At 41.0% G+C, this 22,585-nt stretch overlaps 1 protein-coding gene across 2 annotated transcripts in view; it reads right to left on the bottom strand.

The window, feature by feature from the left end:
- SMAD1 (SMAD family member 1) overlaps positions 1-22,585 on the bottom strand; it is a 105,225-nt gene that overhangs the window by 61,305 nt on the left and 21,335 nt on the right. The gene's annotated exons all lie outside the window — the stretch shown is intronic.

Below are 22,585 nucleotides of genomic sequence, written 5' to 3'. Positions count from 1 at the left end.
CTATGCTGCAAAGTGGATATCCAAACTCAGGCACAATAAAAGTATTCCAGCTGCTCCCTTTTATTTTTGGGGGGAGGTAGTGCCTCAGGCTGTAGCTCCAGCAGTAGTACTGGCTTGTTGTGTAGCTGAACATGGTAATTTCCCCCTGCACATAACATAGAGTTTATACCTGTCCAAATTTCACTTACAGCATCCCTTTCCCTTGTGCCAGTGTGCACAGCTGTGCCTAGGAATGGGAATAATGGACCTAATCAAGCTGCAAGAAAAAAGAACTAAAGGCACTTAATTCTCTTCACTGGTTCACAGCAAAGCTACACAGTTAGTGTGATATGCTCATCTGACTGAGGCCATAGTTAAACAGATATTTGCAGGTATTTTCCCTACAGAAATGCGCACTGTTCTTTTTGCTTCCTCCTGGCATATTCCCATCCTTGAGCATCTTCCTGCATTGTGCCAGAACACAGGCAATTTGATTTCTGTGTTAATGTCTATAATAGCAGACAGATTTTAGAAACAGAAATTCTCCATCCACTTCAGTATTTATGCAAGCGTTTTGTATTTTTTACCAAGCCAAGGTTTAAAACAGTTCCAGAACTCACCCAAACAGTCACAAAACAATCAATGACATCCAAATCTGTAGCAAACTTCTTAAGAAGATCATCCAGCATGGAATAGAAAAGCTTCTGAGCAAGAGCAAAGCACCCTCTGCACTACCAACAGGCACAACAGGCTGTCCTGGGTGCCCCAGGCACTATTGGCTTTGGCAGAGCAGACCATGCCAGATCCAAACCAGTTAAACTGGCTCCAGAAGCAGCAAAGGAGCCCAAAGGAAGGTAGTTGTTCACCTGACTGGGACGGATACAGAAGTAAAACAGTGTCAGAGGTTCTTTCCCATTGCTGTTGTCAGTTTTGATTACCGGGATTGCTGGGCTGACAAATAAGACTGGAAAATGTGTGAACCTTGGAGACGGCAATTCTGCCATATCCAAATATCCCAGCCCTAGTGAAATCTGCACTGTGGTAGGCAGGTTCTGCTTAGCACTGGTGTGTCCACTGTGAGAGCCATGTCTCCTGATGATGCGTTGGCCAGCAGTGTTTTGGCAGCGTGTGAGGTGAAGGGATTGCAGTTATCCGAGGAATGCTGCTGGCTATGTTGTGTCTGTGATAGTTTTGCTGCTGATGAAATAGGGTTCCTGGTCTGATAAGGAAGAGGTGGGGTATGTAATTAAGCAACCAAGTAGCTGGGAGCAAGTCTTGGGGTATTTGTGTAATGGTTCATTGGGTGGACTGTACCTGTTTAGAAGAAACAACTTCTGCTCTTTATTAAACAAACAGTAAAGATAATTTACATGTCAACACCGTTAACTATTTCAGCAGTAGGCAGGAGATACAATCACAGACCTGCCAAATTAACTGTGAACAATGTCTCATTTTGGTGCCACAGTTCAATAATATTTGGAGTTACCTTGCTTTCTGTCCTTCTGAAGAAAAAAGTTCAATGGAACTCAAAACATATTGAAGCCAAATCAAGATTCCCAGGCAAGCAAAGCAGCAACTCTGCCTTTTCACGACCCATGTGAAGAGGGTTCAATTTAGGAGAGGGTCTTAGAGTGGTCAACTCATCTGCGGATTCCACTGCTATCAGAGTGTCTTTGCTTTGTTAAACCTTCCAAAAATGTTCAGTTGGTGGAAATGAAGTTCACAGCTCACCACTGCTGCTCACCTGGTTTCCCCAGTCTTCTCACAGCAGCATGATCACTTTGCTTACCAGCTGCGCCCCTCAAAGCTTGTCAGACCCATTTCCTAGGCCAGTTCAAATCACCAATAGAGCAGAAAAGGGATCCAAGTATAGAAAGGAGGTGTCTAGACTTTTGCTGGGCAGGTACTCTGAACAAAAAATGTAACAATGCAGCATATATCAGAAGTTATTCAAAAGTGAAGGGACAACACATTTGAGAGCCATGGAAGTGTGGAGTTAGTTTCCAATAATTATCTTTCTACTGTCCAGAACCCATTAAGATGTAGGATTCCCCCCTTTTCGTTTTATCACATGCCCCAAACTAGCCAAGTTTTGTCTTCAGTGCAATAATAGAGTGGTTATTTTTTTGCTTGTTGGTGGGTGAACTCTAAAATGGTCTAAATTTCTGATACTGACTGGGCAATTTCATTAGCATGGTCAGGGGATTTAGATGATTAGGCTGAAGCTAGCTAACATGTTATCAAAAATTAAGATTTTATCCAAGTCTAGACTAGCACATTTGAAGAGTGTGTGATTCTGGAGGTTCATATGCTGACTTTACCAATAAACAGGTGATAATCCACTGAGTCATGCTTTTGCATCCTCAGGCATGGTTTTAGAAAGTGATCAGTGAAGGTGACAAAAGCAATTTGCAAATTCAAGCTGATGTCAGTAAGAGGGAAGAATTTTGAGGAACTTGCAAATATTCTAACAAAGCCACTGTAGAATAGGATCCTAAATGATAAAGATTCACAGAATTATGTGGATTTTGCAGAAACATTTGCATTAAGTTTTCCTCTGCTCCTGCCACTGACTGTTCCTCCCACACCACAGTAGCCCATTGAGGCAGGTGGGATATTTGATCTATTTTAAGTAACACAAATGCAGATCTTGTCAGGTATCCCAAAAAGCTGCACTTGTTTGCTGAGCTGCCTCACAAGAAGGGGGGTGTATTTCCTAACCATTCCATATCACTGAAAGACAACCTTGCAATGAAGACAAAGCCATTGCTAATATTGGACATCAGGACACATTGCTTACATGAAAGGTTTTATGACTAAATACATAAATGACCAGACATAATTTCTGGAGAAACAAAGACACAGGAAATTCTTCCATCCCTAGCTAGCCAGAGAGATGTTCCACTCTTCACTTAAGATGGTGTCTTTACCTCCAGCCCCCAAAACAGTCTTCACAAGCTGCTAAAGCAAGACAAATAAAGTTCAAGGCTGATACAATGTTTAAGTAACAACCAGTTTAAGTAACTTCCCAGATTTAGGAAGTTTTCCAACACCTATTTGTTTTTGTTGTTTTTGTTTTTTTTTTTTTAAGTATTGTTGGCATTTTCAGTCCTTTTGTTATCCTTCTTTGTTCCATTCCTGTTTATTCCTATCTTCACCTTCATGCCTGTCCCAACCCAGGTGCTCCAGTTCTTGAAGTGAAACAGTGACCACCTTCTGTTCTCCCCGCCCCAAGTCTTTGCATGAAAAAATCTCCAGCAGAGTATGTGCAGGCTTCATCCAGGCAATCCTGCTGCCCATGTTCCAGCAGGAGCCCCCAGCACCCCTAGCTGGTTCTCTGCACTCCTCAGAGCCTCATCAAAGCACTGCCTCCGGGCCCTGCCCTTCATTTCCCTAATACCTGCACCTTCTGCTTGCTAAGGCACCTCCTGAGACAACCACCTCTTGCCCTACAGCCTTGCCCTTCAGAGCTGCCTTCCACAGCGGCTGTGCTCAAACCAGTGAGCCCGGGCTCGGGCAGGAAAGGGAGAACCACCGGGCTGCCGTGGCAGCAGCGTGGCTCACCCCAGGCCAGCAGAGGGAAGAGCACAGAGGAGGAGGCGGCAGTGGTTTGGATGCTCTTGAAAGCAAAGGCTTTTTCTGTGAGCCACGTTATTCCCCAGTTTCAACTTACTGTGCTATCTACTGCCATACGTTCTCCAGTCAGCTGCCTTACCCTCTTCTCTCTTCCCACTTCTCTCCCAGGATATGCATATTATTTTCTCTCCCTTTTTAAAGCTTCTTCAAATATTAGGCAGACCTCCCTGGAGAGGTGATATCCTGGCCCAAAAGAAGTGCAAGACTGAAATACACATAATACCAGCCTCCAGCTGGGAATATGCACTGGTGCCCTTAGCCAGACAGTGGCCTGGCACTTATATCTATGAGATTTGTATCACTTTGTCATAATAATTTCCCTTTTATTAGCAGAAGAATATCCTTTTAAAAAGGCCCCAGTCAGAATCAGAAAAACAAACGGGAATATTACTTTCAGTTACTACAGAGTTTTCACTAAGCCAGCACAATAGTAATTCTGTGCTGGGTTATGTGAAATGGAAATTACCCACCTGGAAAAGGCAATTGCTTCTGAAAACTCAAGGGAAACACTGCTTTTAACAAAAAATGCTATCTACAGAACATACCTTTGTTGCAAACTCAGTAAATTTACTGACTCCTATATTTCTTCATGGGTTGGAGGAGAGATGCTACCACAAGATTTGAAACCATAAAGGTGAATGCCAGGAAATGTATGAGTAATTAATCTTCCTTCTTTTTCTCCCATGTTCCAATCTCCTCTAACTCTTCTGTGTCAGCTATCTTTGTGATGCTCCCAACAAACTTCTCCCTTGGTTGTATTTCTATGTTCCTGCAGAACATTAAAAAAAGTCACGCTTTTCCTGAGAACACCATTAACAGTTAATTACTCATGATAATTACGAAGCGGGGTGAAATGTTTGCTTTACTAGGCTCTACAAAGATACATTTTAAACGCTTTAGGATAATCTAGTTGCAAAGAAATGTTTGTTGTTTGTTTGGGGGCTTTTTAAAATCGATGCTACAGTTTGGATGCTGTGGAATGCAATTAAGCAGATAGGTTTAACCTGGTGAACAAGGAAAACCTGAACAGACTATTCCCATTTCTCCAAGAAATCTATTTTTAAAGCAAAGAAGTATGGAATGTTATTTCTTGTTAGAAATAATGGATATTAACTTTTTAAAAAATCCTTTTAAGTCAAAAGGAATAGTATATGCCCCATTTTTTTCAGCCCTATGACAATATTTTTCACCCATAACTGCCCCTAGCATTGCTAAAAATCACAGAATTGTTTTGCATTCCTGCAGAAAGTTACCTTCATAGGGCAACACTTCATAACTCTTACTCTGCAATTCACCAATCCTATCCTACAAGACAGCAGTCACATTGATATCAAAAGTGTGAGTAAGACAAGCTTGGCTCTCCTATTAAAGACAAAAAACTCTACAGGAAAATGTCAACTCCTTACTGCTCCAGCTCAGAATGTATTCTCAAAACTCAGCCCACTGACATTCAAAAATGTTAGCAGTATATAATGGTATTGCCTGTAATATCCGTGAGATAAATTTTAATCCTTTTTTAACATAAGAAGCATTCTTATATTGATCAAAACTCACACACAGCCTCATCAGATGTTATTCCTGAGGTGAGATGTTATAAATGCAGCAACTGAAGTAGAAAGACCAAATGATTTGCCCACAATTATTCATTAAATCAGGTAAATAAGATCTACCTAGGTCCCAAAACCATGTCCTAACTACAAATAATGATGACCTGCCCATGTTTGTCATGTATAAATCATATAACCATGCAGATGTAGGAAGTTACTTTAACCCGACTGCAAAAGAAATGGAAGCAAACCTTTCCCTGGGGAGTTTTCAAATCACAGAAGTTTCCTGGTAAAGCTATTAATCCCTTATACATAAAAAAAAAAAAAAAAAAAAAAAAAAAAAGCTGTGTAATGCTGTATTATATCAAGGTAAAATTAACACAAACTTCATTTTCAATGCAACAGAAATACAGTTAACTTCATTCTGGTCACCAGGCTATAAACTGGTGCAATTAAACCAGATCAGATTTATTTCCTTTCTGCTTTTTAATATTTTAAAAATATACATCTGCCAGGTATATGGTTCCCTCTCCAAAAAAGTTCTGATCTTTTCAGACTCTTACTCAAAAATCTCTCCATAATAACCTCTTGAATTCCATCTATTTCTGCTATGCTTTACAATATTATAAACCAAGGTTTGCAGTAAGAGGTAATGTCTTTTATTAGAATAAGTGTTAGGGATGGGAAAATCATCCAAGATTTCACATATTAGACAGGACGTCTTTTTGATGCAGACAGTATTATAATTGAGGAAAGGCTCCCAGGTGAGTATCAATGAGTTAAAGAAGGAATTAAAATACGTCTGTTTATTGAGAAGCCTTGAATTACGTTTTATTTTAGAAAGTTTGTATGTAAGCAAGCTTTCACAAAAGCATTAAGTAGTGTGAACTTTACCAACACTTTTTGTTAAACGCCTAATCCACACCCACATCAAAACAAAGACAGACGGCTGAGCTCTTTACATATGAGAAGGTGACTTTTCACACATAGCCTTAACAGTAAACCTTTTGCCTTTTTTTCACGGAAATACAAAGCTCCGAGATAATAAAGTTACCTTAATTTACATTTCTCCCAAGAAGTGGAAATTACAAAACTACAGACAACAAACATTGGCTAATCAGTCTAGGGAAAAAGGTCCAAAGGGAAAACTCAGAAATGGGTTTGTTCAAAAGCTACAACGGGCAGCAAGGACGTTGAGCTGTGAATGCTTTTGTTTTGCTAATCTACCTAATGTTCTATTGAAAAAAAAAGAAATCCTTGAATGTATGATTCCGACTTTGTTCTAGTGTGAATTGAGTGGCAGCTTAAAAAAATTCCAATACTTAGTTTGTATTTAAACAATTATTCCTGAAGACCTTTTCTCAAACAGTTCTTTATATGACAAAAACAACTGTTGATTTTGTAGTCATCATGTGAGTAACTCTAATAAAAGTCAGCAGGGCCTTCCTTGCCTACTGTGAGATTTTTTTTTTGAACCTGTAATCCTTAATCAGGATTGCTGTCAGCTGTAGAGCCTGAGGAAGCTGTCATACAGACAATATTCAAATGGAGCTGTGTTTTTCCCACAGCGCTGTTGGAAGGAAACCCTTTTCTGTTAGCAAAGCCTGAGATACATCAGGATCCTGAACTGGAAACAGTGAAGAAGGGTGTCCCAGCCCGATAAACACTTTCCAAGTGCAATGTGTCCCCAGAGCTGGAGCTGTGCACCACCGTCGATTTTTAAATATCTTTCCCAAATATAGGTTAGAAGCGCTAAGAATTTGTGGGAAAGTTTTCCTTCGGAGTAGACTACGGCTTAATGTTTATTCATATGCTGTAGTAAGCAAATGAAAAACTAAGCACTTTGTAAATGCTGCATCATTTTGACTGCTTGATCCACTCCACTGACAGAACAGTTTGGCATAATTGCTGGCATACATAATATTTTCAAATGACAATTCTCCAAACAAGTCAGGGCCTGAGCTAACAGCAGTGAAAGGTGAGGTGATGCTGCCTACATGTTGAGCTGAATTCTAGACTATTAAATGCCACAGACAATTAAGATTTATATTTGATGTTGTCCACAACATTAATGCATTCCTCTGCCTTCAGTACTTTCAGTTCCACAGCAGGTACTGGTATCTGTCTTCAGCTGTAGTTTTACATGTGAAGGCTAATTTTTCTGCTCTACCCTTTCCCTGCCATTTTACCACAACTGTTTTGAAAAAGACCCCAAACACTTTCAGTGCTGCATCTACCAGCAGTTTTGATTTTTACACTGGTAGTACCACTTATGCTGTTGCTTCTGAGTCAGCTCCAGGCTGCTGTGTATCTTCCCTTGTAAATCAGATGGGATTGCATATAGGGTTGCTTTGCTAATGAGAAAAACACTTCTTCAAGAGTGACTGGTAGAAAACAATGGACAGCACTTTAAAGAAATTCAAGAGGCAACAAAGTATGGCAAATAAAGAAGGTCTAGGACTTTCTGCAACCATTCAGTACTACACTGATGCTAGGACACTGTCATGGTGTTATGAACAAAACAGCCTGGCTGGGACACTTGGCTTGGGCTAAGTACTGACATTGAAATGTTAATTAGCTAATTGCTCCTGGGAATCACCTACAACCCCACCCACACTAGGACCCGGATGCAAAATAATCCAGTGGAATCATGGGAGGGGGTTTTGGGGATGAAAACACCCCTAAAATGGAAGGCTGGGCACAGTGAAGGGGGCTGGATGGGTGTGCTGGTTGGGGAAAAGGGAGCCACATCTCTAGTCTGTGTTTGACCTGTCACCATAACCTGCAGAGGACCAGACTGGACTGGGCTGTGGGAAGCAGGCACAAAGGAACTCACACTTCCTGGTGTTACCAGGAGGGAAAGTGAGGGATGGCTGCTGCTGGTCTTCGGCAGCAGGCTCTGCACATCCCCTCACCCTTTGGCTACCAGTGTGCCAGGAGGAAAGGAGAGAGGATGGTGTGCTGGGACTTCAAATACAGACTGCACACCTCTTCACCTCCAGCTACCAGTGTGCCACGGAGACTCCGTGTTGAGCCCCCTGCCGAGCTGACTTTTTAATAAAGAGCTGAATATTAATAAAGGCATAGACCCTGTTCAGTTCAATGGGATTAGGATGGACATTTTCAATCACAGCCTATTTTGTTTTGGCATCTCAGTGTTAGGCTATCAAAATCCCAACATTTAGCAGCTACCACAATTAAAAACCATCTTTTGAAGAAGCAGCCAGACTAGCAAAGATACAGTGACAGCAGCAACACTGATGGCAAGAGGGACCCACAGAGCAGAATGCTGGTCAATACACCTGTAATGCCTACAGATACTCTGGGTTAGAAAAAAAACCAAACCTACAGAAAAACACAGTGTCTGTGCGTCAGCTATGAGCGGCCTGTAGTTGCATGAGCAGCAATGTGGAGCTGCTCAGAGTCCCTGCAGGGATGAGTTGCACAGACACCAGGGAAAGATATCTGTCTCTAAGAAGGAGCCTGCACAGCACAAATGATGAGCTGTTCTTAATGTGTCTGCTTATACCTGGTTTCAGAATAAAAGCTTGGTACTGAAAGTATTTTCCCTATTGCCAGAAAGAAGCACTTTTCATTTTTGCCCTAAATCTCCCAAAGGTGTAAAGTCTACAGAATTTGTCAATACATAAAACAGGTTCTGAAACCTTAATTTTTTTCCATAACAGGAGAAGATCCAGATTTCCTATCCTGTAATGCTGTTTGGAACAAGAAAACCTTGTAAGCAGTGATACCATAACACCATAATGCAACACATAATGCAATTTTAGGTCCTTTGAATGTTTGACCTATATTACATAGGCCAGCCAGTAGTTACTATCAGTGCTCTCTGCTCCACCTGGTCAAAATACACCTTGTGTTATACTCAGATTATCCTTCCTGATACATATTAGGGAGTTTGCCACAGCCTCTTGCTCTGGTTTATAGCATCGCAGATTGCCTTCCCAGAAAATTCTGTGGCATACAGCTATATTTTTCTCTCCAGATCTAAGTTTCTGACAGAGAACCACAAATAACCTATTAAATCTCACAAAAATCTGTGACCAGTCTTCCATCTGAGTGAATTTTTTTTTAAATGGTGCTATATTTTCAAGGCACTCTTCATAAGGAAAAAACCAGAAGTATTTTGAAATCTCTTTCATCTTCCAGGCCTCACAAACTGGAGAGGATAGGCAGTCACAGTCTTTGGCAATCTACAAAATGCTAGACTTTACTTGCAGATGATACTTTATCTTCTTACTTTGACTACTAGCAAAGGTAATAGCTGTGATGCTAGTCTTAATGATTTTGCTGTCAGACAGAAAAAGCTTCCACAGCAGCACATCCAGTTTGAAGACCAATATGATCTAATCAATAATACATGAAAAAGATACCTATATGGCTAAAAAAAGACTAGGATTGACAACTTTCTAGAGATGTCTTCCACACTGTATTTTTTTCTTGCCCACATAACAAATTAAAGTCATGCTAGTCAGCTATTTCTCTTAAATAAACAGGCACTGACAGTGACACCTTGAAAAGCACTACCAGCACCCCTATATAGAAGTCAGAGCATGCACACAGCCTCTTTGTTAACTGCACACCCACTGTGGCTCCTGGGATTTAAGTACAACAGAGGAATCAATGGGATGCACACAGAGTGAGCGTACTCCAGATGAGCAGCAGCTTGCTGGAATCCTGATACCTCCCACCTCAGCAATAATACATCTCTCCCCTCCCTGGGGTTACTAAACTAAAGGCACAGTCTGGGAATGGGAGTTCTTTGTTTTAGTGCAGTGATGGAATTCTGGTTTCAGGCTGGACCACTCTCCTCATGTAAGCTGCAATTATTTGCGACAAGGCCCATTTTGGAGAAGGCAAAGCACAAGCCTACTGCATTAATACATACGAGATTTTTCCTTTATCATTAGGAGTTTTGGAAAGCTGAAAGGTTACTGAACTTCTTAAGAATAACTAATAAAATTCCTTTATATTTTTTGTCCTAATGGAAACAAAATCATTATGATCCCAGTGCCTCCCTGCCCATCTTTCTGTCAACCTGAATACCTTTTGCATCAATGCGGCTGGATTTGATAAAGCACAGAGATCTCAAGACAGTTAGGTTCCTACAAAGTTTTATGCAGAAAGAGAATGCATAAAGGGCAAACACTCTTAAAGTATTTCTCTATGTATGCCTATCAGGTATGTGTCAGGGAAAGGCAGAAGCATAAAATTATTAAACATCTGGCAATCCACAGAGTCCTCCTTTTACAGATATTGTCCTGAGACTATGAGGAAAACAAAACTCCATCAGACCTTGCACATTCTTGGACACTCTGTCAAACAAGATGCAAACTGACCAGAAAACTGAATCCATCCCTAGACCAGCCCATCTCATTCCAGCACTTGGCCTAAATAACAGAGTCCTTGTTTTCCTGGGTTTTGACCTTGAACAGTCAGGTTTATCTTACTGAGTTCCGTTTGGCCTTGGCACACCAGCTGTCTGAAAGAATTTCCAAATCCAATCCGCAATGACTCTGTTTGTCCTGGCACATCATACCCTGACCTAACATCTGAGTGGGGCAATGGGGGTGAACTGTTTAGAATGCTCTAGTACACTGATGCAAGGGTCACCTGAATTTCCACAAGCTCAGACAATTAACAAGCAGGCAGTACAGTCTGTGGGCTTATTGTCTTTATCCTAAGCATTTCTGACTGCCCACTGATGCTCCAAAATGGAAGTTAGGCTACACAGATTTATGTGCCTTCATAGGAGCAGTAGTTATGTTCAGGTATTCTAACTGTTTTCTAAATTACTTCTTAGCTCTTCATCAACCTCTAGTTTTAGCAACACTGTCCAGAGTTTGTGTCATAAGCTGTGGCCACTCTGGGTCCCCCAACATCAGCAGGCCATTGACCTCTTGGAGTGAGTCCAGAGGAAGGTGATGAAGATTATCAGAGGGCTGGAGCACCTCTCCTGTGAAGACAGGCTGAGAGGGCTGGAGCACCTCTCCTGTGAAGACAGGCTGAGAGCTGGGGCTGTTCAGTATAGAGAAGGCTCCAGGGTGATCTTATTACAGCCTTCCAGTATTTAAAAGGGGGCTTATAAAACAGATGGAGAGAAACTTTTTACATTATAGTGCTCAGACAGGGTAATGGTTTTATGTTAAAAGAGCAGAGATTTAGATTGGATGTAGGAGGAAATTCTTTACTCAGAGGGTGCTGTGTTACTGGAACAGGTTGCCCAGAGAATTGTGGATGCCTCATCCCTGGAAGTGTTCAGGTGTTGGATGGGGGCCCTGAGAAACCTAATCTAATGGGGGGCCTCCCTGCCCATGACAGGGGTGGGTGGAACTTCAAAATCTTTAAGTCCCTGTAGTGAATGCTGTTCTCCAGGACGGTTTTGATGAATGGAGACGAGAGATCTCTGAAGGTTGCTCTTAGAATATAAGGTTTACTAGGGATGGTGAAAGGTCTTACTTGGAGCTGCCAGACACAGCACGTGGCAAGGCCTGAGGGGATGAGGAAGGGGAGAGACAAGGGGTTCTAGGAGGGGGTGGAAGATCTAAGAGAGGAGACTTCCAAGAGAGGGGAAGTTCCAAGAGGGTGTCTGGCTCCTCAGAGACCCCTTATCAGGGGGCTTCAAGGTGGCCTGGAACAAGACTTGGGCCAATGGGGTCACAGACACTTCATGTTTCAGGGTAGGGTTACAGGTGTGGGATGAACCGTACATTTTGGGGGGTTGAGACAGAACAGTCCATTTGACTTTTGGACCTATCTGTAGGTAAGGGTATTGTCCAGCCAGTAGGGGGGAGCCAGCACTGAGCGGCAGGGAGAGGGGGCCGCGGCAGGGAGGACGGCAGGAGGGGCTGGGGTGGCCATGAGAGCGGGAACCGCGAGGGCCGGTGCCGAGTGGCGCAGGGCGAGGGGAGGGGGGCGAGCCCCACTCGACACCCGCAGCCGCGCGGGCGAGGCCATAAGAAACCGCACGAGGCGGCAAGGTGGCTACCACCGGCTTTTGTGAAGCAAACAAGTCGGCCAAGTTTCTGTACGCCAGGAGCAACTCATAAGCATTGGGATCCTGGCGTGAAATATCATTCAAAAGTCTTTTTCCAACTGAGTCCCAAAAGTCTCTAGTAAAAACAGCTGAAGGATTGGCATTCGGGAAATTAAGCAGAATCCATTCTAGAAGGTTTTTTAACACTTTCTTAGACAAAGTACTGTTATAGCTACGTAAGAGATGGTTAAGTTGTTTATAGAGATCTCCATCAGGGGCAGAGTGGAATTGTCCCATTTTTAAACCAGTGTAGCTCACCTCAATGTCACAGAAGCAGGGTCCTCTGTTGAGTTCTGACGTACACTCCAGTCAGTGCTCAGGACTCTGAGGGAGGTCCCCTCAGAGCTCAATTTTCAGGCATCACTCAGGAACGGCTTTCCATGCTCGGGACCTCCAGACTCCCCCTCAGAGCTCCAGCGCGGGCAGTGCAAAGAAGTGCTCGTGTGTGCTCTCTGCACGTGGCAGTGTGCCACGACAAGACTCCTCCCAGAGCTCCAGGTCGCTGCCGCTCCGCAGCGGTCGCCTGTGCTCAAGGATCAGCAGGCTCAAATCCTCCAAGGGCTCCGAAAACTCGCTACTTGGTAGTGAGTCACGGTGCTCGAGGATTGCCTCGGCAATTTTTAAAGAGCTCTGGCTTCGACACTGCCTAGCAACAAAATGCCGTGCTCACGACACTGATGAGGAGGTTACAACTGGTTATTTAGTTATCGTCCATGGAGAAGTCTCCTACAGGTAGAAAAGCTGGAGAGGCATCCAGACAGGTGTGGGTGCAGGTCAGCATGGGTTCGTATTCCTCATTGGGCACCAGTCTGTAGGGAACAGTGGGGCTCCAGGACGGTTTTGATGAATGGGGACGAGAGATCTCTGAAGGTTGCTCTTAGAATATAAGGTTTATTAGGGATGGTGAAAGGTCTTGCTTGGAGCTGCCAGACACAGCACGTGGCAAGGCCTGAGGGGATGAGGAAGGGGAGAGACAAGGGGTTCTAGGACGGGGTGGAAGATCTAAGAGAGGGAAGTTCCAAGAGAGGGGAAGATCTAAGAGAGCGTCTGGCCCTCGGAGACCCCTTTCAGGGGGCTTCAAGGTGGACTGGAACAAGACTTGGGCCAATGGGGTCACAGACACTTGATGTTTCAGGGTAGGGTTACAGGTGTGGGATGAACCGTACATTTTGGGGGGTTGAGATGGAACAGTCCATTTGACTTTTGGACCTATCTGTAGGTAAGGTTATTGTCCAGCCAGTAGCGGGGGTTGTTTTCATCCTGGCTGTACTATTGTAAATTTTTTGCCAGGCAATTATATTTATCCATCCTTCCCAACAAGTGAAAGGAACAGCTTTTACCACAACATGCTTTTTTTCATTTGTGTTATACTGAACGGTAACCATTTGTCCAAAAAAAAAAGAAAAAAAAAATCCAACAAAGGAAACTAGTCTTTCCCAAATTAGAGACTGCAAGGGGATATTCTGCCCAGAATCTGAAGATACACCTTTCACAGCAGCATAAATAATACTTCTGGTATAACTAAGAAGCGTGACCCTCGTGTCACATGCAGCCCTTTTATCCTGTCTTTTTTGTTCTATGTGGGACAGCATAAATTAGTTGCTCCCACAGGAATTCATTCCACAAACTCAAACCAGCCCTTCTTCTGCTTGCTCTGTTGTGCTGAGATATTAAGCTGCTGCCTATGCCATCAGCCCATCATTTTTTTGGGGTTCTACCCACCTGAATGTTGAGCACCTTGAATCTGATGCGGCATTAAATGTTTTAAAATTCTAGCCTTGGCCAAAGCTCTCCAGAAGGCAATATGCCACATGATTACTAAACAACATTTTGGGGGTTGAGATGGAACAGTCCATTTGACTTTTGGACCTATCTGTAGGTAAGGGTATTGTCCAGCCAGTAGCGGGGGTTGTTTTCATCCTGGCTGTACTATTGTAAATCTTTTTCCAGGCAATTATATTTATCCATCCTTCTTAACAAGTCCCTTTTCCCCAAACCATTCTACACATAATTGATACATGCTTCATAAAAAATAGTGTCACTGTATGTGATGGTGGCTGTGAAGAGAGAAGCACCTTTCCAGAATGTCACTGTTTTTAAATGATCCAGGCTTTGAGCTAATATATGTTGTTAGCATAAAGAGATTGGGGGTTTCCATTAATATATTTCTTCCTTTTAAAATTTATCTTATGCAAACAAGCAGAAGCTTTTAATCAGGCAAGGCAAGAAAACATGGGCAAAGCAAGGACTGTACAGGAAAAGCAAATAGTGCAGCTATTCTGGAATGGTGGTGTCAGCCTGGAATGACTCCCTGCTGTGACATTTTTATTCCACAAAATCTTCGATTTATTTTGGATGACAGTTCACATATGCACAATTATTCTGAAGAGCTATTCTGGCCAACGACAGCATGATTTTCAGAGCCATAGGCAGTTTTATTGCTGTCCGGGTCACTTCAAAATCTGTGGGAAAATCATGGTTTCAGCCTCTCAAATCCCAACACAAGCCAGAGCAGGATGAAGTATTTTCATTTATGTTAGCAGAATTTTATTTCTTTAAAATGTAACTTCTTTAAAAACATAAAAGTTGTTCTAAAAACCTCTTCGTTTTAAATGCAGATTAAAACCAAGGGAACATAAGATGGAAAACATTCATAGATTTTCCTCTTCATATTTTAACCAGCTAATGAATTAATAAAACTTTGATAAACTTCCATTAATGTTTTGTACTGAAAATAAAAGTGATTGTGTCTGTGCATGTGTGAACGAGTACAGACTTTCAAGATCTTTCTGAGAGTTTTTTCAGCAGATCCTTGAACAGGCCTAGAACCTTGAACAATTTTCAGCTGCAGAGCCACAAAAATGCAGGAACTTGTGGAATTCAAGATGTCTCTAGGTGGCTTCCAGAGGGTCATGGAGAGATAAGGAACTAAAACCAGCAAATGAAAGTTTGCTGGGCAGATAGCTGAACTGTTGTAAGGAACATTTCATGAGTCTGCAAAGAGGGGGAGGCTGATCTAGACTGTTATCAACAATTAAAGAGGAACTATCTGTGCCTGCACAAGGTCCATGCACAGAAATATCTGAAGAAGTTTGCAAAGTCACTGTTGTGTGTTGGCCTTGAATCCTATCAGTATCGATTAAAATATCAATATTGTTAAAGAGCTTATCACTACTACAGTTATCAGTTTTAGTTGGGACAAAACAAAATTTTTTACTGCTTATTCAAGGAAGTGAACATTTTGGACTTCAACCTACAGGGTTTATTCTTTCTAAGTTCTAACACTATACAGACAATGAGTTTTAAAAGCCATATGATTAAGTTAAGGGTTGAAGAGATAAAACAAACAGAAAAATACCTGTCATAAAGAACCTATATGCTTGTGTTGTTCTACATATATATTCTTCTCAGAGGCCACAGATGTATTTATGCCAGAATTTCTGTGACTATCAGACAAGTTTCATTTCTTTCACAAATATTTGTATTCACTGGTTTTGAAAAAATGAAACAAAGAGAAAAGGTAGTAGCAGATGCTACAGCTAGGAATAAGCTCCTCTGTAACTGGGAACATTTTCAAAGGTGCTAAGCTTTAACTTTAAAACACTAGAATGGTTATATTGTTTCCATTATCTGTGGCACATAACCAAACCTCAGCAGCAATGTTAAACCTCGCCAACCAGACATTCCAATATTTTTAGATGGACAAATAAAACAAAAGTAACCTCAGAAAGCTCTTACAAACAAGTGGAAAAAAACCCCAACCAAATAACCACAACAACAAAAAAAAAGTATCAGGAGTGTGAAAGTGGATTTTGCACAGGGTTAACTACTTAGAAAGACTCAGCATGAAAAGCATATTAATCCTAATGTAGCTCAGAACTCTGTCTCCTATTGAGCAAATAATTTTAAAAAACCCGTCTGAGATCAACTGGAGCTAATGACATTAGATTTAAAATGCTTAACTTTATACTCAGATTCATACTGTTTTCTGAATTGGCATAATTTATAGCAAGGGAATTTTTTTTAAAGGGGAGAGAAATAAACTAAACAAATCCTGTCTGCAGCTTACCTCTCACTTAAGCTGAATAAAGTGCAAAATAATTCAAACCTTATTTATGCAATTATTGAAAGTGAGCAGTGGTATCAGAAACACACATCAAGGGACAGAAATAGCTGTCAAGTCATTCAGCTGTGTCATACAGAACTCCTATACATACATATATATATATTTTCATAATTATAGATATTATTTGAAACTGCTTGTTTCCAGGATAAGAGGAGACCTTGACCCTTCTGATTCCAAACAATTTAAAAAGTCACTAGACTTTGTTTCCAGTTTCATGCAGCCACAGGAATAGCAATTGCTAACAATCTATTCTACTAAAATCTTTCTTGCAGCCACTTTGTGGTATTTCAGTCTATACAGGACTTAGATACTGTTTTAAGAAAATTCTGGTTTAACCATCTATTCTGGTTTAAATACAATACCTACCATATGAAACAAAAGTCTGTATTTCTGGTTGTTTCCAGACTTGTCAATGTAGGTCTCTCCTCAGTGTAGTTCTTTTTCTAATAAACACTTCAGCTCTTTATTTTATGGCAAGTATATTGTTATTCTTAAGCAATTATGTAAAATTATTAACATTAAGAAAGGATACTGGTAACTGGGAAGCATACCTAAGGAACTGTGTACTACTGCCTCAAGATACCTTAGGCTGAGCATTGGCTCTAAATTTCAAAAATTGCATTACCAGTGTTAGTATTTTTACAAGATTTGTTATACATTGATTATCTGAGTAGAGCTGGAAGCCACTGAAAGAGGACTTAGAAAGAAATGTTATTGTATCTTGTGTAACTCATCAGCCTCCACTTATCCCTGTACCTCTTGACATGAAGAGTACTGGAAAAGGCAGTCCCTTTGAAGAAAACTGAGAACATATGTACATGGCATATAGAGAACAGATAAGCTGAAGAATTATATATTATTCTATTCAGATGGGAAAAAAACCCCAGGACATTGTAGTACCTAGACAAAGGAAGTTTTGCAACCACAGATAACATACACCCAGATCTATGATACATCTAAACATTTGTTGCAGGTGCAACAAACATTATGTTTGCAAGATAGAGAGGCTCCATGGAAAATTCAGTTTCTAAGAGATGTAGACTAAGTACAAAAAAGAAAAAAAGGGATGAAAAAGTGTAGTTGTATGGAAAAGGTGGTATTGCTAGGCAAAATGGGGGGGGGGGGGACGGGGACATGTGGTCTCTTTAAGTGGTGTTAAGCAGGGGCCTGAGCAAATGCTCCCCCATCACATGTAGGTTCCTGACCTGCTCAGAGCTCTGGCTCTCTACACCATCCAGGAGCTGGGCACCTAACACAGGTACCCTGATGGGATAACCACCTGCTTTCTAGGTGTTGGAAAGGCTGAGCTAGGCCCTCATGGCTAAGTAGACATCCTTTAGTACACAGCAGACTGTTTGACATCAGTTATAAGAAGGGAAGCGTATGGATGCATCTTTTCTGAGTCACTTGTATATACAGCAAATTCTGGCTTAACCCAAGTGCTCCTTCTGTTATGAATTCCAGTTATTTGTCTCACTCACTAAAGTAAGCTCTTGATTTTCTCCTGTTAGCAAAAACTGACTTGGAAGATACTTCCTTTATCACAGAATTTCTTCAAGATGTATTTTCATAGTATTTTTTCAAAGTAGCAGCCTACAATAAGGAATCAGAGAATTTCAGAATCTATTAGGTTGGAAAAGTCTTCTCAGATCATCAAGTTCAACCTCTGAACACCACTATGTCAACCAGACTATGGCACTTTCCTTAAGCAGTTCCAGGGATGGTGATTGCACCATGTCCCTGGGCAGTTTATTCCAATGTTTAGACACCCTTTCTTTGAAGAAATTCCTCCTGATGTCCAACCTGAATCTCCCCTGGTGCAGCTTGAGAGTATGTCCTTTCACCCTGAAAGAAGTAACCCACACAGGTATATTTAGTTTACCAGGTGTGTTACAAGCAACAATAATATATTTACCAGTTATCTCAAATATTGTAATTTTCCCAAAGGATAATCTACTCCAAGCACATGAATAAACTTAATCTCTAGCCATGTTCAAATCTCAGTAATTATCACACAAGAGCTATGATGTAGTTGCCATCACAGAAACAAGAAATGAAAGCAGGGAAATTGTCTGTTTTGTAAAGGACACCTGGAAGGTTCTGTCATAAATAAAAAATCAAAAAGTAAATTTAGAAGAAAAATATTAGATTGATATTCTTGAGGGGGACATATTTAGTAAGCAGCATTACCACAACTTCATTTCTCCTAACCAATAGGCCTCAATTATAAAGATGAAAGCACTTTGCACTCTCCTAGACTCCAGCTACATCTCTGCTCTAACATAGTTTGTCCTCTGATGCAAGAAAAAAAAAATTACCTAGTGCTCATGTGTAAATGGCTCAACTTCCTTAAAACTTAAGATTCAACAGACACTTTATAGAGATAAGAGATTGTTTCAGAGATACTTACTGGGCTTCCCTCACAGCAGCAGCTCTGTCCTTCCACCCAAAACTAAAATAAGTGTTCAGACTCGTGTCCTGACCACTGCTCTGAAAGTAAGACCAATAAATAGCCCCTCGGATTGGGTTCCTGATGAGGTAAACTGCTGACATACAGCAGACGGCCTCTCCTCACACTGCTGGGACGCACACAGACAGTGAGGCAAAGTGCTTCCAAATAGCAGCCTTATGCTCACAGACTCCCTGGTGTTCAGAATCTATTTTCCCTCAAGAATAAGTGTTTTTTTAAATACTTGCAGCTTTTCTACTCTAAGGAGAGCATCAAGAAAGTCTGTCAGCAATTCACTGGGAGGACAGAGGGGAAGGGAATTTGATTTTTCATAGCAGATTATCACCAGCTATCACAGACTTTATGTGCCGGCAGGTATCAGGCTGGAAACAAGTTAGTGTTATTTTATCACAGAGCTCAAACTTGGTTCCTTAACAATACAGCCCCACTGATGCAGCTGCTGAGTAGAAGACCATGATTAGGACTGTGCTTATTAGCTTTTTATATACAAGCAATTCAGTACAATAGGAGCAAAAACTTGCTTTCTGTACAGCTACTTGGTATTAACTGCATCTATGCTTACAGAAGAGAAAGTTGGCAGAGCAGTAAAAGCATATCTGTGTACATTATTCATGCACATTTATCTGCCAGCAGATACAGTCAAAATCCTCTCGATAACCACTTTCAATATTGATTAAAATAGTGTGCATGTTTTACCATAACTGGAGACAGTATTGTATGCATTCAATAAGCAACACTTGATAACTCACCAGTGATACAGACAAGGTTATTTAAAAGACAGAGCAAAATTTGGCTTCCTTGACATTCCTTTATGAGCATCATAGGAATTTTACTTCTATACTGCCAAGGTGCTGAAACTCTCTATTGACAAGTCTCCTAATTCAAATTCACTAGACTGTATTTATTTGGTGTGCTAAAGGAGACTAATGGTTAAAGCACTCACGTCGCATTGTGGCTGAGGGAAAGCATCAGAGCTCTATACTTCACAGATTTCTGGGAAGCTAATAAGATGCGTGGCTGGGGCTGTAAGCCAAGAAGTGGGCAAATGGCAGCAGAAAATAATTTCAAGTTACTTCAGGACCTTTGCTGAGTCATATCAGTTTCAGTGTCTGTATGAGCAAGTCTGTGTGGATTCCACATCACACTAAAACTACCAGAAGGGATTTTTTGCCTGCCTTTAATATTTTTATAGGTAATTTATAACATCTGCCTGAAAAAAACACCACAACAGATTGAAAAATGCAGACTCATATGGTATGTTTCAATACCTCATGTAGCCATGATTTGACAGATCCAAATCCAATTGCCTTGTAGCATTACTGAAAAGCAGTGTTCTCTTAACAGTCTATATGGTAGATGGTGAAATTATCATCAATACAGACAGAACCACTGTAGTATAATATTTCTGCTGATTCTTTTCCATTTTTTTGATGTAGCAGCTGATGAGTCTGTTATTCTCATCCATGCCTCATCTCTTTTAGGCCCAGAGAGTGCCTCAAGGCACTTGCCTTCTACAAGGTGGATGGACAGAGTACAAACTGATTTATTTATCAGACGAAGCACTGAGAGGCACTTTCACACAGAGAAATGAGTTCTGGATCCCATTTTTCCTCCCTGCTCTCTTCACTGCTTCATGGAAGGAAAACAGGCCATGCCTACCAAGCAGCAACTTATAATAACCATGCTCAACTCAACAGTGTTTTATCATGGATTTGGTTGACAGATTTGGTCAAAAGGTGAAACTACTCCCATGGAGAAAAAAGGTGGCAGCTCTGTATCATCTGTGACAGAAACAGACACAATTCTCACCTTAGCTTTGCGTGTTTCCCGTGGACCAGCACTGCCCCATACTTATCTCTAGGTAGCTCTCACCTGTACTCACCTTAACCAGACAAACTTTTCCATGGTGCGAAATGGACAGGGATAAACCTTGTCTTCACTGGCACATCAAAGCAGACCTGCAACTCACCTTCTTTGCTGTAACCCTTTCAATAAATTCCAGTTTATGCAGTTAATGGATGGACAGAACCAGCTCTGTCATTGTTATGGCAGAGATGTGTTATGTGGTCATTTAAAATATCAGTTCTGTACGGCTTTTTATTTTAATGTGAGTTTTCTTTTTAAAAAAACAGTATATTGAAAATTTATGCTTCAAATATAAACCACTTTATGGGATCGTAATTTTAACAGAGCTCCAAAATAAAGTTTTGCCAATGGAAAAGAGTAAATCTATCAGGGAGAAATAAACATATTCTCATGCTCACTGCTACCATTTGTATTGTCAGAGAGCTTCCTGTATCCCTACATCATAAAGACTTAGAACAGTATAGCCTAGGAGTTACTGGTAAAAAGATTTACTACGTCATCCTATTTACTACAACAGTGTGCTTTGTTCAGTCTAGAGGCTTCTTCAATTTCACTCAGAATATCATGTGAACTAAAATAACTCAGAGTCAACTAGACTGTATGCTGCAGTTTATCCCATCTGTTTCTAATTTAATCATACTAATTAGCTGAGCTATCATAAATACATTCTCCTTCTGTCATTGCTGTTCACATTCTCTGTATTTATCTGCAGATGCCAGGAGCACTTATTTGTTCCAGCTACACGGCAAACATTGTTGAGTCAGGAACCCTGCTGTGATAAAACTTCCCTGACAAACAGCCACCCTCAGGGAAAAAAAAAAACAGTGCCCAGCTCAGTAACAAGTGGCAACAGACTATCAGGTGGTGACAAACACTCCAAGATTTTACATCTAACAGTTTGTCACTCTTCAGCAGTTCAAAGCAAAGATTTTCAGGCGCCCAGGACTAATCTTAACTATTTCTAAAAATCTTTACCGGCATATTTACCACACAGTTTAACTCTGTGTTATCTATTATGTGTAGGGAAATGGCAAATATAAGAGGGAATGTGATTACATATGGTACTATGGTACTATTTTGTAGCCAGGTAGAGAGGAACAGTGCCCCTAAACTCCTGGGATCACAGACAGAAGGAAGAACAAGAGAGTACTCTTAAAATTTTGACAGTTTGTCTAAAATCACAATTCAGTGCCATCTGGTTTCTACACAACAACATCTCTTAAACATATGATTCGATTGGATACAGCAGTCACAAAATTTAGCTTGAGAAACTTCACAGAAAAACATTTAATTTCTATTTTCTGTTTCTCTGTTGATATTTCATACACTATAATCAGGTTGTCATAATGATGCTTGTTATTAAAAATGGATAAATAAATAATTTAAATCAAATGTTTAATGTCAGATTTCAAGGTTTTATGCAGTCTCATTGTAATCCAGGTCATGGATTTAGAAGATACACTTTTCTAACAAAGAAGTAGATTCTGCATAATTTAGAAGAGTGTTACACAGAACTATATTCTCAGATGGATAAAGATGTGTAAAATCCACAAAATCAAAGGGAACTGACACCCAGGAGGGCAAAGCAGACAAAACAGCCCATCAGCAACTCAACCACATGAAAGACCACAAAGAAACTCCAAAGCCACCCACGCAGCTGCCTGAGGAGTCTGTCAAGGAATGAGAGGCTCTTGTTCAGCTCATGTTGCTGCTGGAAATGTGTTTGAAGAGCTTGGCAATACAGCTGGATTTTACAAGTGGCACACAAAGATGAGAAAAATGAAATCAGATTGAATTATGTGCTGCAGTACACTGGTGGTGTCACATCTCAGCTAACTAGAATGTAATTTAATTTACAAGATAATGGAACGATCTCCTGCATTTGTTACTTCCAGAAGGGCAACTGA

Source organism: Taeniopygia guttata, chromosome 4 (genome assembly GCF_048771995.1).
Source record: "Taeniopygia guttata chromosome 4, bTaeGut7.mat, whole genome shotgun sequence".
In the NCBI taxonomy this organism is placed as follows: Eukaryota; Metazoa; Chordata; class Aves; order Passeriformes; family Estrildidae; genus Taeniopygia; species Taeniopygia guttata.
This window is presented reverse-complemented; position numbering and strand designations above follow the sequence as displayed.